Source organism: Cyrtonyx montezumae, unplaced genomic scaffold (assembly GCF_038088225.1).
Source record: "Cyrtonyx montezumae isolate F1298 unplaced genomic scaffold, pur_monq_1.0 scaffold_65, whole genome shotgun sequence".
Taxonomy (NCBI): domain Eukaryota; kingdom Metazoa; phylum Chordata; class Aves; order Galliformes; family Odontophoridae; genus Cyrtonyx; species Cyrtonyx montezumae.
This window is the reverse complement of record NW_027072073.1, coordinates 486,353-499,388: the sequence shown is the minus strand read 5'-3', so window position 1 is coordinate 499,388 and position 13,036 is coordinate 486,353.

The window sequence follows — 13,036 nt, the reverse complement described above, 5'->3', positions numbered from 1 at the left end:
CACACATCAACTGTACCTGGAAGGGCAACACTCTCACATCCGGGTATCCTGCCGACTACGCCATTAAAAATGTCACGCTCCAATATAAAGGAGGGAGAGGAGGTTCTTTATATGTATATGTATACCCGATGGCGAGATTAAGACACAACAGATCAAATGTTAGCCCAACCAGTTTATTACAAATACTAGTTGCTTAGGGATATGGGGAAGGGAACGTGGGCAATAGAAAAGAGATGAAAAGCAAGAAGACTTGGCAGAAAGCAAGAGAGATATAATCACCACCATGGATCCAGCGAGGTTCGTGGTAGGCCCGTTGATCTCAGGAACTTGTCTGGTCACCATGGGGGATGGGAGATGGCAGCAAGCAGGCCTCAGGGTCCATCCTAAGTCTCTTTGGGAGTTCTCCTCAAAGATTTTTACTTTGGGAGTTCTTCTCCAAAGTTCATTTCTGAAAGTTCTTCTCCCTCCCAAAATCCTTAGTTCAGTGAAGGCCTTTTATCCCTCATTTCTCAGGCGTTTATTTGTGTGACATATCTGGCCCTACAGATAAGCCAGCAGCAGATGTCACCTTCATTGCCATGCAGGAGCATTGTCTTTGTGGTGGTCAGCTTCTCCAATCCGTACCCCCACGGAAAAGACTATTTGCACCTATTTCTGCTTATCTTTACAACCATAAGCAGAGACAATGGCACCATAACACCCATCCAGATAACCGGCAGTTATCAGTCAGAGTCTTGTCACCAGAAAAGGCCTTATGAAGCAAACTTTGAGACAAAGAAAAACGGTTTCTGTCTTTCACAGTAGGTACCTGGCTCAGTTCTGAAGGAGTACCGTGCAGACAGGAGGATGTCTCGCTTGGACTGGAGGGCGTCTCTTTCAGGTTGGAGGATGTCCATGTTGGATTGGAGAGCTTCTTGTTGAGACTGGAGGGCAACTCACTTGGTCAGGAGGGAGTCTAGATTGGACTGGAGAGTCTGATTGTCAGCTAAATGACTCTCTTTCTGGATCGGGAGATTGTCCCTTTCAGCTCGGAGACTCTCTCGCTCTATTTCAAAAACTCGATGCCTCTCTGGGATAGTATTGAATAAGGCCCGGTAAGCATAAGCCAGACCCCAAATACTTTGGGCCTCCTCAGATCTGTTTGAGCCGCAACATCCCTGTCTCAAATATCCGCATAAGTTCTCAGGATCTTGCAGGTGTTCAGGAGAAAAGTTCCATGACACCGGTGATGCCCATTTCTCTGAAGTCTCTCTTAAGTCCCTCCAAACTCCCTGCCAGTCAGTATTCTCTGGCTCTGGGGAAGGCTTTCTCAAAGTATTATAAATACAGATACTGATGAAGAGTACGTTCAGGGAGACTGACACCACAATCATTATGAGCACTGGATGAGCATCCAGAAAATGCATAATGAATTCAAATGAGAGGCCAGCAGTCTGTTTAAAAATCACCAGTTCCATAGAGTTAGCAACTCCATCTGGAGTTAAACCCTCCGGAAGTGAATGCCACATTGTGTACGAAAGCCAGGTAGGTAAGTCCATCAGTGTTTTTAGTTTATCATATAGAGACCAAGCTCCATGGATCAGACTGATCCGCGGAGCGCTCGACTCCGTCGGAACCGGGTAGACGTGGCAAGCGATGGCAAGCCGCCCTAGCAGCGCCCTCTAGACGCCGGCTCGGATCGCTCAGCTCCGTCGGAGCAGGGAAGACGTGGCCAGACATTGCACGATGCCCCTGAAGCGCCCTCTAGGCGCTTCGGTTTGGCACACCCTACTACGTCGAAACCGGGTAGACGTGGCCGCGGATGGCACGGCGCTTGGCTGCCACCCTCGTCCGCCGCCTCTGGCAACGAGCGACCGGATCGGCTGTAGCCGGGAAGACGTGTCCGGCGTTCACAAGCGGCACCAGCATCGAGCACTGGACGCCAACGTTCGAGACTCGCGAGACGGCATTAGCTGGGGAGACCTGGCCGGCATTTCGAGATGCAACGGGCAGCGAGCTCTCGCCGCCGCCGTTCGGGAAGCGCGAGAGGTTCGCCCGAGACGGGCACACAGCCGGAGACAGCAAGCCACCCGGCAGCGCCATCTCCAAGCCGCCGCGGAGCGCTCGACTCCGTCCGAGCCGGGCAGACCTGGCCCGGGGAACGCCAGCCGCACCGGGAGCGAACTCTGGCAGACGCTGTACGGGACGCGGGGCTCGCTGCGGGGCCGGGCCGTCCCGGTCGGAGATCCCGTACGCTCGCACGGGAACCGCCGCCGATGAGATTTCGGGTGTGCTCCGGGTAGACCTGGCCGGAGATCGCGAGCCCCCGCCGGCAGCGCCCTCTGGCCGCCACTGCGCGAGTCGGGCGGAGCCGTAGGGGCCGGGCGGAGCCCTCCCGACATTCCCGAGCCCGAACCGGAAGTGACTGTCCGCCATGTTGTCGGCGGTAGCGTGGCGCGGTCGGGCGGGAGCGCGCCCGTTGCGTGTCGGCATCGCTCTCCCGTTTGTTTCCTTTGACTCCCGACGCGGTCCTGGGTCGGGTATTTGAGACCTTAGCCGCACTGGGCTCGCAGCGGGTGCTGCGGAGGGACCCGGGCAGAGCGGGCGGACGGGCCGAGGTAAATCGTACGCGCTTGAAAGGGGCCAAGCGGCGGGAGCTCTGGGTCGGTCACGGCAACCGCGGGCCGCCGCACGGGCTCGGGGAGGAGCGGGCGGAAAAGCGCCTGACGGGGCGGGACCTCGACCTCATGGAAGAACCGGGCGGCCGGGGAGATGGGTTGGCGCCGCGAGCGGGAAAAAACGGAAAATCGGGAAAGCGAGGCGCTACGGGCGTGCAGACGTGCAGCCCCTCTCCCGCCCCCAAAAGGATCCCTATGGGTCTCTATGGGAAAGTGCGGGTCGCTGTGTGGGCACAACGGGGTTCCTGTGGATCTCTGTGGCGCACTTAGTGGTCTCTAAGGCTCTACCGAGTCTCTGTGGGGCACTGTGGGGTAGAATGTTCTCTTTATGGGGTCCCTATGGGGCTCTGTGGGGAACAGTGTAATCTCTATGGTCCCTGTGGGGCACAGTGGGGTCCCTGTGGCTCTCCTTTGGTCACTATGGGGTCCCTGTTGCTCTCCATGGGGCACTAAGGGGTCTCTGTAAGGCTCTATAGGGTGTCTGTGGGACTCTGGGTCCCAGTGTGTCCTTATGGGGCTCTAGGGTTTTGGATGGGGTACTATGGGGTCTTAATGAGGTATCCGTGGAATGGTTATTTTTTGTGGGGGAGATCTCTATAGGGATGTGTGGGGCATCTGTGGGGTAGATGTTGGGAAGGATCTGGTCCAGCTACGGGGCGGCTGTGGGGCACAGGTGAGGAGGACGAGAATCTTGGCGGCCTCATCCGGTGGGAGACATTCTCTGAAGTCTCAGTGTCCCTCCTCCGCTGGTTTGTTTCTTTCTTTGTGTCTCCTCTTGCTCTCCGTTTCCTTTTCACCAGGTTCCCGGGTGACTCTCGATGCAATTAAACATCCAGGACTTGAGACCTAAGCTCAGAGAGCGAGAGGGGCCCGGTGAATGCCCTTCTGCCGGTAAAGCTGCTGCTGCTGTGCCATGACAGACCCGCGTCACACACCCCCCCCCCCTTGAGCTGAAGGGCGCTACGGACGGACCCGGGCAGAGCAGGTGGATGGGCTGAGGCAAAGCCGTACATGCTTGAAAGGGAGGCCACCGCATGGGCTTGGGGAGGAGCGGGTGGAAAAGCGCCTGATTGGGCAAAACCTTGGCGTGCCCGCTGACAGCTTTCCAAGCAGGAGTCCTGGTTCAAGTATGGGGCACAGGTGATACAGGGCTGATGTGGGACCCTGCACTGAATCTATGGGGGAAACAGTGGGGCACTGACAAACCCCATGGGGCAGCCATCGGGCTGATGGTGTTATCTGCCTTGCCCCTCTGCCCTGCATCTCTGCCCTACCCCACTGCCTTACAAAAAAGAATAAAAAAACCAACATCCCCAAAACAACCAAAGGAAGGGCAGCCCAAAGGAAGGACACCAGGCCAAGGCGGGTCCACAGTGAGGGGGATGGGGAGCAAGGTGGAAAAACCCCACGGCTCGCTCAATCGAGCTAAGTCCTGGTGAGCAGAAGGAAGGACGGACTGGCAGCTGACAAGACGATTGATCTCAGGGAAGGAAGGAAGGGAGGGAGGAATGTTATGGGGGAGGAAAAAATCAAAAGCAATTGGCCGGAGGATCCGGGGTGGAGGTTCAGGGAAAGCTGGCTGCCGAGTCTGGCTGGAGCGTTGTGACAGGGAGAAAAAAAAAAAAGAAAGAAACGTGGTTCAGGTGCACAATACAAACGTACGTACATACATACCTACATACGTATATGAGTTATATAAAAATAAAGAGACAGCCCTCCTGACCAACCACTCCCCCCCCATTGAAAAAAAAAAATGACCAGAAATTGAAAAAACAAAAAAATAAAGGTAAATACGAGGAAAACAAATTAAAAAGATAAAAGTGTATTATTATCTTAAGACAAAAACCCAAAGAAAGCATTCATTATTCAAAAATTAATTCAATAATTATTCATTTTAATTAAAAAAAAAACCAAACAAACCGCCTTTCACCACCACCACCAACCCCTTCCCCCCCAAAATAACACAAAAGCACTTAAAATAAAAGTAATAAAAAGTTCGGTAAAAACATGACACAGACGTCGGGCGGGGTGGATCTGTGGGAGGTAAGGTTGGAGGAGGGGGTGGGGGTGTTAAGGGTGGGAGGGAGGGAGGCAGAGGGAGAGAGACACCGAGCCCAGCCTGGCCGCCTCATCACGTGTACCCCGCTGAAGAAGGAATCTTCGGCCGGACGAAAATAATTAGAAGTAAAAATAAAAACAATCACGGATAAATAAATGAAAAAAAAAAAACACGGGGCCGAGGGGACTGGGAGGGGGAAGCGAGCGGGCCGACAGGTCTACCCGTCTGCCCGCGGCCCGCCAGCCAGCCCGCCCTCGTGGAAGGCGCTGCAGCGGTGGGCGGGGAGAAGGATGGGGGGAGGGGGCGCGATCGCAGTGACATAAATAGTTAAATATATACGTATAGGAAAAAAAATAATCGAACGATGTTATATTTTTGTAATTAAAAAATCTACTTTCGAGAGACAAATATGAAAAAGATAATTTCAACAGATGGAAAAGAAATAAAAAATAATTTAAAAAAATTAAATATTTTTGTGAAACAAACGAATAAAAAAATGAAAAAAAAATATTTTTTGGGAAATAAATAATTTTTAAAATGAAAAAAATAATAAAAGGTGAGAATACATAAGTTTTCTTTTTAAAAAGTTTTCGTGAAAATAGATTTGAAAATGGAAAGAAATCATTTAAATTGTGGAAAATATATAAATAATTAAACAGGAATAAAATTACTGCAAAAAAAGAAAAATAATTAAAAATATATAATTTATAAACTGTCATGAAATAAAAATAATTTAAAATATATTTCGTGAAATAAATACATAAAAATAAATAAGTAATTAGAAATGGAAAAGTAAATAATTAAAAAATTGAACAATGAAAAAAATAAATTGTGAACTAAATAATGAAAAAATAATTAAAAAGAACTACTGTTGCGGTGACCCCAGGAGGATGAACCACAGCTGCGCCGGAACAATCTTAAGATGCCGATGCAAGGACTCAGAGAGACATCAATATGATTATGCAGCTGAGCCAACTTTATTGCGCAGGTTACATACTTTTATACCCCTTGAACATATGCTATTTTTAGAATAATTGTTAAGCAGTGGTTCTTGCTTTGTCCTTGCAGGTAAGTAGTGTCCAATTAGTTCTTCTTTTCCCACACATACCAAGGCCATCTGGTTTCACCGCAAACGTAACTCCCTCATCGTTGCCCGGTCAACGGTGCACTACTTCTCAAAATTCAGTGATCTGAACATGCTGTTTTGTTCGCACTGCTACAAAGATAAGCACACACAACCTCCTTTCCTAAGCCAGTTCTCCACAATTCCCCCTTTTTCTTTTTGCGCTAACAAAACAGCAGAAGGTAGTTTGGACAGTAAGCGTTTTACAATGTCAAGTATAAATTTACTGCAAAATCACAAACCGCATTAGTAACATAACTACAGCTTGTACACAGCATCCCAACCACCTGATTTACAGCTTCCTTCATTTCGTGTAAAACTTTGTAACAGCATTGAAAGGTTCATTTAGGTTATCGCAACTTAGTCAAGGTTTCAATAGTTAACACGCTGAATGTAAGAAAAGATACAAAGCAATCATATCATAATGACAAGAAATACTATTAAACTTATTAACAAAAGAACAAACATATATTCTACCTACGGCTTAAGTTCCTGCGACCTGAAAAAGAATCCCTGAGGGTATCATTCTGTGTGACTCAGTAACTGATTAGGAAGAATCTTTTAATTTTTATATACTTTGATATAGTGGTTTTCTAATGTTCCCTAAGATTCATATAACACGTGCCCTTCAAATCTTCACCATCATACCTTTGGTTAATATTGGAAGATCAGTGGTGGCACAACTTTGTTCAGTTGCCTGTCAGACAGAATCAGTATCAGTGGATAAACCTGCTAAAGCATTACTGGTGGTATAATTTTCCTTTGCTAGCTAACATCCTAACTTGGTGACTGTGACTAAAACTTGAGTGGTGCTGTTTCAGGGTATGCTGGATCTGAGAAACAGGACATCTCAAGAACAGGAGCAAGTAAACTGCACATTCAGAGTAGCACAAAGGGTTAAAGTTTAAGTCAACATACACTCAGACATCCATTTTAGATAAGAGTAAGCATGAAGCAGAAATTCCCTAAACAAGTGCATTATTAGCTATTAACCCTTGAGAAATGACAAATCACCAGAAAGAAGAGAGAAAAGGAGCATGCCAGTGGTGGATGCGAAAGGCAGTGCTAGCAAGGCGTCCCCTGCTTCAAGGTGCACTTTTCCTCTCTCACCCATCACAGATTTCCTCCAACTTTAATTCTCAGAGTTTGCAAGTTTTTTTCCATTTGTACACTGCATATGTGTGGCCAGTGCATGATGCAGAACCCAAAAGGAACACCTGCTTGCAAAACAGAATAAACTACCAAGGTTAGCTCTATCTAAAAATATTTAGAGTCATAAATATCAGTTGCCTTAAAGCTATCAGAATACTTTGTTCCTTCCCAAGATCATTCTTCTGTCAGGGGCTTTTAGGTTACTAATATAAGTGCTAATTAAAGGAATCAGTGAACTTAAATATCTGTTGGGTAATATTTCTCTGTTAGAATCATATGCCAAATTGAAGTAAGATAGTGTGCTTTTATCTCATGTGATGCATAGTTATGAAGAACTATCTTGATTAATGAATTGAAAGAGAAGTGATCATTCTAAAAACAAGATCATTCCTTTGCCTAGGATTCTTTTTCAGGTTTGTTTTAACAAATTAGAAAAGAGCTAATTGATAGGCTAACAACATAACTGTGCGTTCTAAATACATTAAAAGTGCTATTTCCATGGACTCCAACATTAGTAACATCAAATCCTATCTAATTCACACTCGATTTACTACTAAAATAGAAGAAGCACACAGCAACCTAGATAATGCCTAATAATTCTAATTTTAAAGGCTACTTTGGTAACACAGAAAAATCACCCATATTTACCATACCATGATCAGTGTTATTGAGATACCATTCAGTGGCTAATCCAGCTGTTTCTCATCACATACTGTGGCATACGTAAGTTATAAAAAAATACAACAATTTGCAAAAAAAAAAAAAAAAGAAAGAAAGAAACACACAATCCCAGTCCTTATGAGGGTTGGATGCTATTTTCTGCCTTGAGATAAGGCCAAATGTATCACGCTGGAATCTATGTAAGGTACTCATGTTTTCCCGTTGATCCATGCGATGTAGTTATTTCTGGTCATGCCAAGGGCAAACACAGCGAGCAGGAATCCAAATTGGTCCATTCTGATCTGTAGAGACACAAGAATAACCCCTACCGGAGAAGATTAGTGTGGCTGGTCCAGACCATTCTCCTGTTGTTGGATCCCTATACCAAGACCTCCATTATGATGACTGCATTGTGGACATGTTTGTACAAACAGTCTTGCATCAGCTTGACTGATATGAAACTGCCTCTGCAATCCTTTGTGGTGAATGATATTCTCTCAGCTTATTAGATATAGGTAATCTGTCATTGCCTTTCTCTTTGTTTGTCAATGGCATCCTTCTTAGACATTGTAGACATTGCTGCCTAATATCCCCCACATCCCCCTTTTCTTTTTGCCATTGACGAACAACTGGAAAGGCATGAGTACTTTGGACATAGATAACAACCGATAACCTAAGGTCTGGACAATACCAATAAGATATTCCTGCTTTGATTATTTTGCTGATTTCCTGCAATGTATCAGTAGCTTCCTTAGTCAAGGTAATTTTAGTATTGGCGGACCGTTTTCTCCTAAGTAATTGTACCAATGGTTCTAAGTGACGATTCGTAATCCCTACTGTAGGTCGTAACCACTGTATATGGCCCAGAACTGCTTGTAAATCAGTTACATTGTGCACATTCACACCAAGCTGTGCAACTTGCAGTCGAATCATTGCGTCAGACAAAGACCAACCAAGATACAAATAAGGACTTGACCGTTGAACCTTCTCAGGAGCTACCTTAAGGCCGAACTCCTTAAGATGTTCAACAATGATTTTTTCCCATTGTTTTGTAATGATTCCTGCTGGCAAAAAAGGATATCATCCATATAACGGTAGATAATAGTATTGGGATTTTGCTGCCTGATTGGTACCAACACCGTAGCTACAAAAAGTTGACACAGCGTTGGAGAATTTTTCATGCTTTGCGGTAAAACAACCCATTCGTATCTCTGTGCAGGTTGCATTTTGTTTATGGCAGGTAGTGAGAAGGCAAAACGTTTACAATCTTGCTCTGCTATAGGAATCGTAAAAAAGCAATCCTTAAGGTCTATGATCAGTATATGCCAGTTTCTGGGCAACATACATAGGGATGGCATACCAGGTTCTAAGGTTCCCGTAGTCTCCATCTGATCATTAAGTTTTTGGAGATCATGTAGCAAACGCCATTTTCCAGTTTTTTTTAAGGATTACAAAGATTGGAGTATCCCAGGGGCTTGTAGAGGGACGAATATGCCCTGCCATCATTTGTTCTTGAACCAATTGTCGTGTTATTTCAATGTGCTCATTTGTCATAGGCCGCTGTTCCACCCATACTGGCTCGTCAGTTTTCCAACTAAGAGGAATCGGTGGCAGTGCAACAGTGGCCACTATCCTAAATTTTGATTTGTTAGTTGCACACCCAATTGACTGAGTATGTCTCGTCCAACCAACATTTGTAATCCTCCAGGCAGAGGGGCTACATGCACCAAGCATGGCACTGGTCTCTCATGTACTATTTTTACTGTTACAGGATTAACAGCCTGTTTAGTTTCAGCTGCACAGCCCACCCTGCTAATTCCAGTCACTACCCTTGTCGGCCAATCCAAGGGCCACTTGTCTGTTGCCACAATCGAAATGTCAGCCCCAGAATCGAGCAATGCTGTTACCTGAATCTGTTTTAATTGACAGTATAACATGACACTGATGGTAGGTCGCTCCCCTAGATCAGTGACTAAGCAGACTATTGCCCCTGTGGAACCGAAAGCACCTGACCGCTCACAGTCCATTCCAGGAGTGGACGGAATGGGGATATGTTGCCCAATTCGAGTCCCTTTAGGGATAAAGATTGGAGCATTAACTGTAAAAACCATAGCATTAATCACCCGTTTATAATCAGCATCAATTACCCATGTGATAATCCAGGAAAGGACTGTCCCATTAGTATCACATGTAATTTACAGGTGGTAGATAGTGGTCCCACAGCATCAAATGGAACTTTTTGCATCTGTGTATCTGTTAAATGAACATCTACTGCTATTGCCACATCCACTCCAAGGCTTCCTTGGGTTTGTGGACGGTGGATATCGAGATACTCTGTTCCCTTGACCTCGATATTTGTGTCCCTGCGTGACGGGGTTTCGTGCTGCGCTTCCTGTTTCCCTGCTTCCTACAGGTTTTGGAATCGTGTGTAGGTTGGTTACATTTATCACACCACACCTGTTTTGTACACTGACGCCTCATATGTCCAAGCGATCCGCACTTATAGCATTTAATGTTTTCCCAAATTCGTGATTCTTTCCCACCTTTGCCTATTGCTGCTTGCACAGCAGCGGCAATATGTAATGCTTGTTGTCTCTGTTCTGTTCTCGCTATGCGTTGTAACATAACCTCTACCGACACACCTTGTGGAAGGGTCACAAGAATTGACTTGGTAGCCGCATTAGCATTATCATGAACCATGACTCGAAATAATTGCTGTTTTGTCTCCTCTGGTAATTCACTATCACGAATCGCAATCCACATACGATCAACAAAATGTGTAAAAGGCTCGGTTACCCCTTGGCGCACAGAAGCAAAAGCTGGCTCTCTCTTTCCTGCTGGTATAGCAAAAATAGCTTCTAGTGCTAGTTGGGCAGATAACTGATGGAAATTCCTTGGGAATGTGAGCTGAACCTCCCCACTACTGTACTGCCCAGCACCTATCAGCATATCAGTGGTAAGACCATAAAGGGGATCGTTGGGCTGACGAGTTGTCGCCGTGACTTTACCTGCCCGATCTGCCCATTCCTGATTGAATAAAAGCAGTTCAGAAGGGGTTAGTAGCAGACGCGCAATATTTTTGACATCAAGTGGTAACAAAACATCTGCAGTAAAAATCCACTGAATAATTTGTTTAGACGCCTCAGATTTTAAACCGTATTCAGTAACAGTCTTTCTCGCCTGCTGCAATAGCTTCCAGTCGTGCGACTCCCATCGAGCCGCACCAGCCTGATCATAGATGACTGGACACAGTACACGGGAGGCTGCTTGCCATTCCCCGTCTAATATCGCGTCCCGTCTAACTCCAGACCAACGAGAAACTGCTGGCCGGGGCCCTGCCGGTGGTATCGGCAATAGTGGAGCGGATGGAATGGCCATCTGAGACCCCGGCGCTGCAGGTGTTGCAATCTTAAGCTCCAGTTGCCGAAGTCGTTCTGTTAGGGATTTAATCTCCTTTTCTAATTGCGTATCTGTACTCATCTGTATGAGTCTCTCCGTCAGGCTCAGTTTCCGAGGGTGGCATGACAGCGGCTTGCGGAGGAGGGGGGGTGCGGAGAGGGGCAGCTTGCGGGGGGGAGGGTGGGGGGGAGCGACGAGCGGCAACGGCGCGGGGCGGAGGTGGGGGGAGGAGACGATGAGCGGCTACGGCGCAGGGTGGAGGTGGGGGGAAGGAGGCAGGGGTGCAGCAAAACGTGTCGAGTTCCCTGCTACCCGGGCAGGGATGAGGTTGGAATCCGAGATTGAGTCCCGGCAGGAGCTGCTTCCCGTGCTAAGGGGCGGCGGCGGGGGTGGAGGGGGGGGGCATGGGGAACAGTCGGAAGAATTTGCCCTTTCCCGTCGAGTGAGTTTGAGCGCTTCCGAATCAGGGCTGTCCTGCTCCTTTACTCGTTCAGTACCAGTCATTTCAGCAGACTGAGCCCCCTCTCTGCCCTCTACAGAGGAAGATTCCAATGCCGCTTTTACTTGGGCTGCTGTTGAACAAACGGGGTGCCCTGTGCCTGGTGATGGAAAGTCTAACAGGTTTATCGTAGTTGTTGGAGATGTAGTTGGAGTGGAGGGAGCAGACAGGGCTTGGACAGCCGCTGCTACAACCTGACACTCTGCCTGCATATGGTTCAAGCTGTTGATAATGGCCTGCCAGGTTGGTCCTAGCGATACTAATTGTTTTCCCTCCTTTTTATCTTCTGTAACTGCGTTCCACATATAATTTCCAATCTCACGCCACTCAGAGACACTGAATATCAGTGCAACCTCTGATAAATGTCCATTTTTTCAGGCCCATTTTATCAGCTCCAAAATGCCTTTTGGAGAAGCCTGCTTGCCTCCCTTAGAGAGAATACATAGAAGCAGTTTCTCCACAGCTTCCCACTCCATGGTGGCACAGAGGACAGGTCGCGACCCCACTTCCAGCTACCGCAACACTTATGTCGTTTAGAATGCTGCAGTGCCAACCGTCTGTGAAGCACCGGCCACCTTCCTCACGTCCCAAGCTCGGCAGTGGCTTCAGGGTCCCTGTTCAGGCGCCAGATGTTGCGGTGACCCCAGGAGGATGAACCATGGCCGCACCGGAACGATCTTAAGATGCCGATGCAAGGACTCAGAGAGACATCAATATGATTATGCAGCTGAGCCCACTTTATTGCGCAGGTTACATACTTTTATACCCCTTGAACATATGCTATTTTTAGAATAATTGTTAAGCAGTGGTTCTTGCTCTGTCCTTGCAAGATAAGTAGTGTCCAATTAGTTCTTCTTTTCCCACACATACCAGGGCCATCTGGTTTCACCGCAAACGTAACTACCTCATCGTTGCCCGGTCAACGGTGCACTACTTCTCAAAATTCAGTGATCTGAACACGCTGTTTTGTTCGCACTGCTACAAAGATAAGCACACACAACCTCCTTTCCTAAGCCAGTTCTCCACAAACTACAATAAAATAAAACTGATTAAAGATTTGAATATATATATATTGGATTTAAATAAATGATAACTAATTAAAAAATAAAAATTTAAAAAATACAATTAAAAACGGATGAAAAGTAAATAATTAAGAAAGAGAATAATTAAAAAGTTAAATATTTTGAGATAAAGAACAGAACTAAAAAAATACAAAAATATTTTTTTCTGAAATAATGATGAAAAGTGAAAAATTAAATAACTAAATATTTTCAAAGAATTTTTTTGAAATTTTGTGAAAGAATAAAAAAAATTAAAAAGAGCAAAAAGCAAATAAATAAGAATTTGAATGATGAAAAATTATATATATATATATATATATATTTCGAAATAAATAAATAAAAGAATAAATAAATGTTGCCGCAAAAAAGTTAAAGAAATAATGAAATGTTAGGTGGAAAAAAAAAAAATACGCTGCAGCCCTGGGG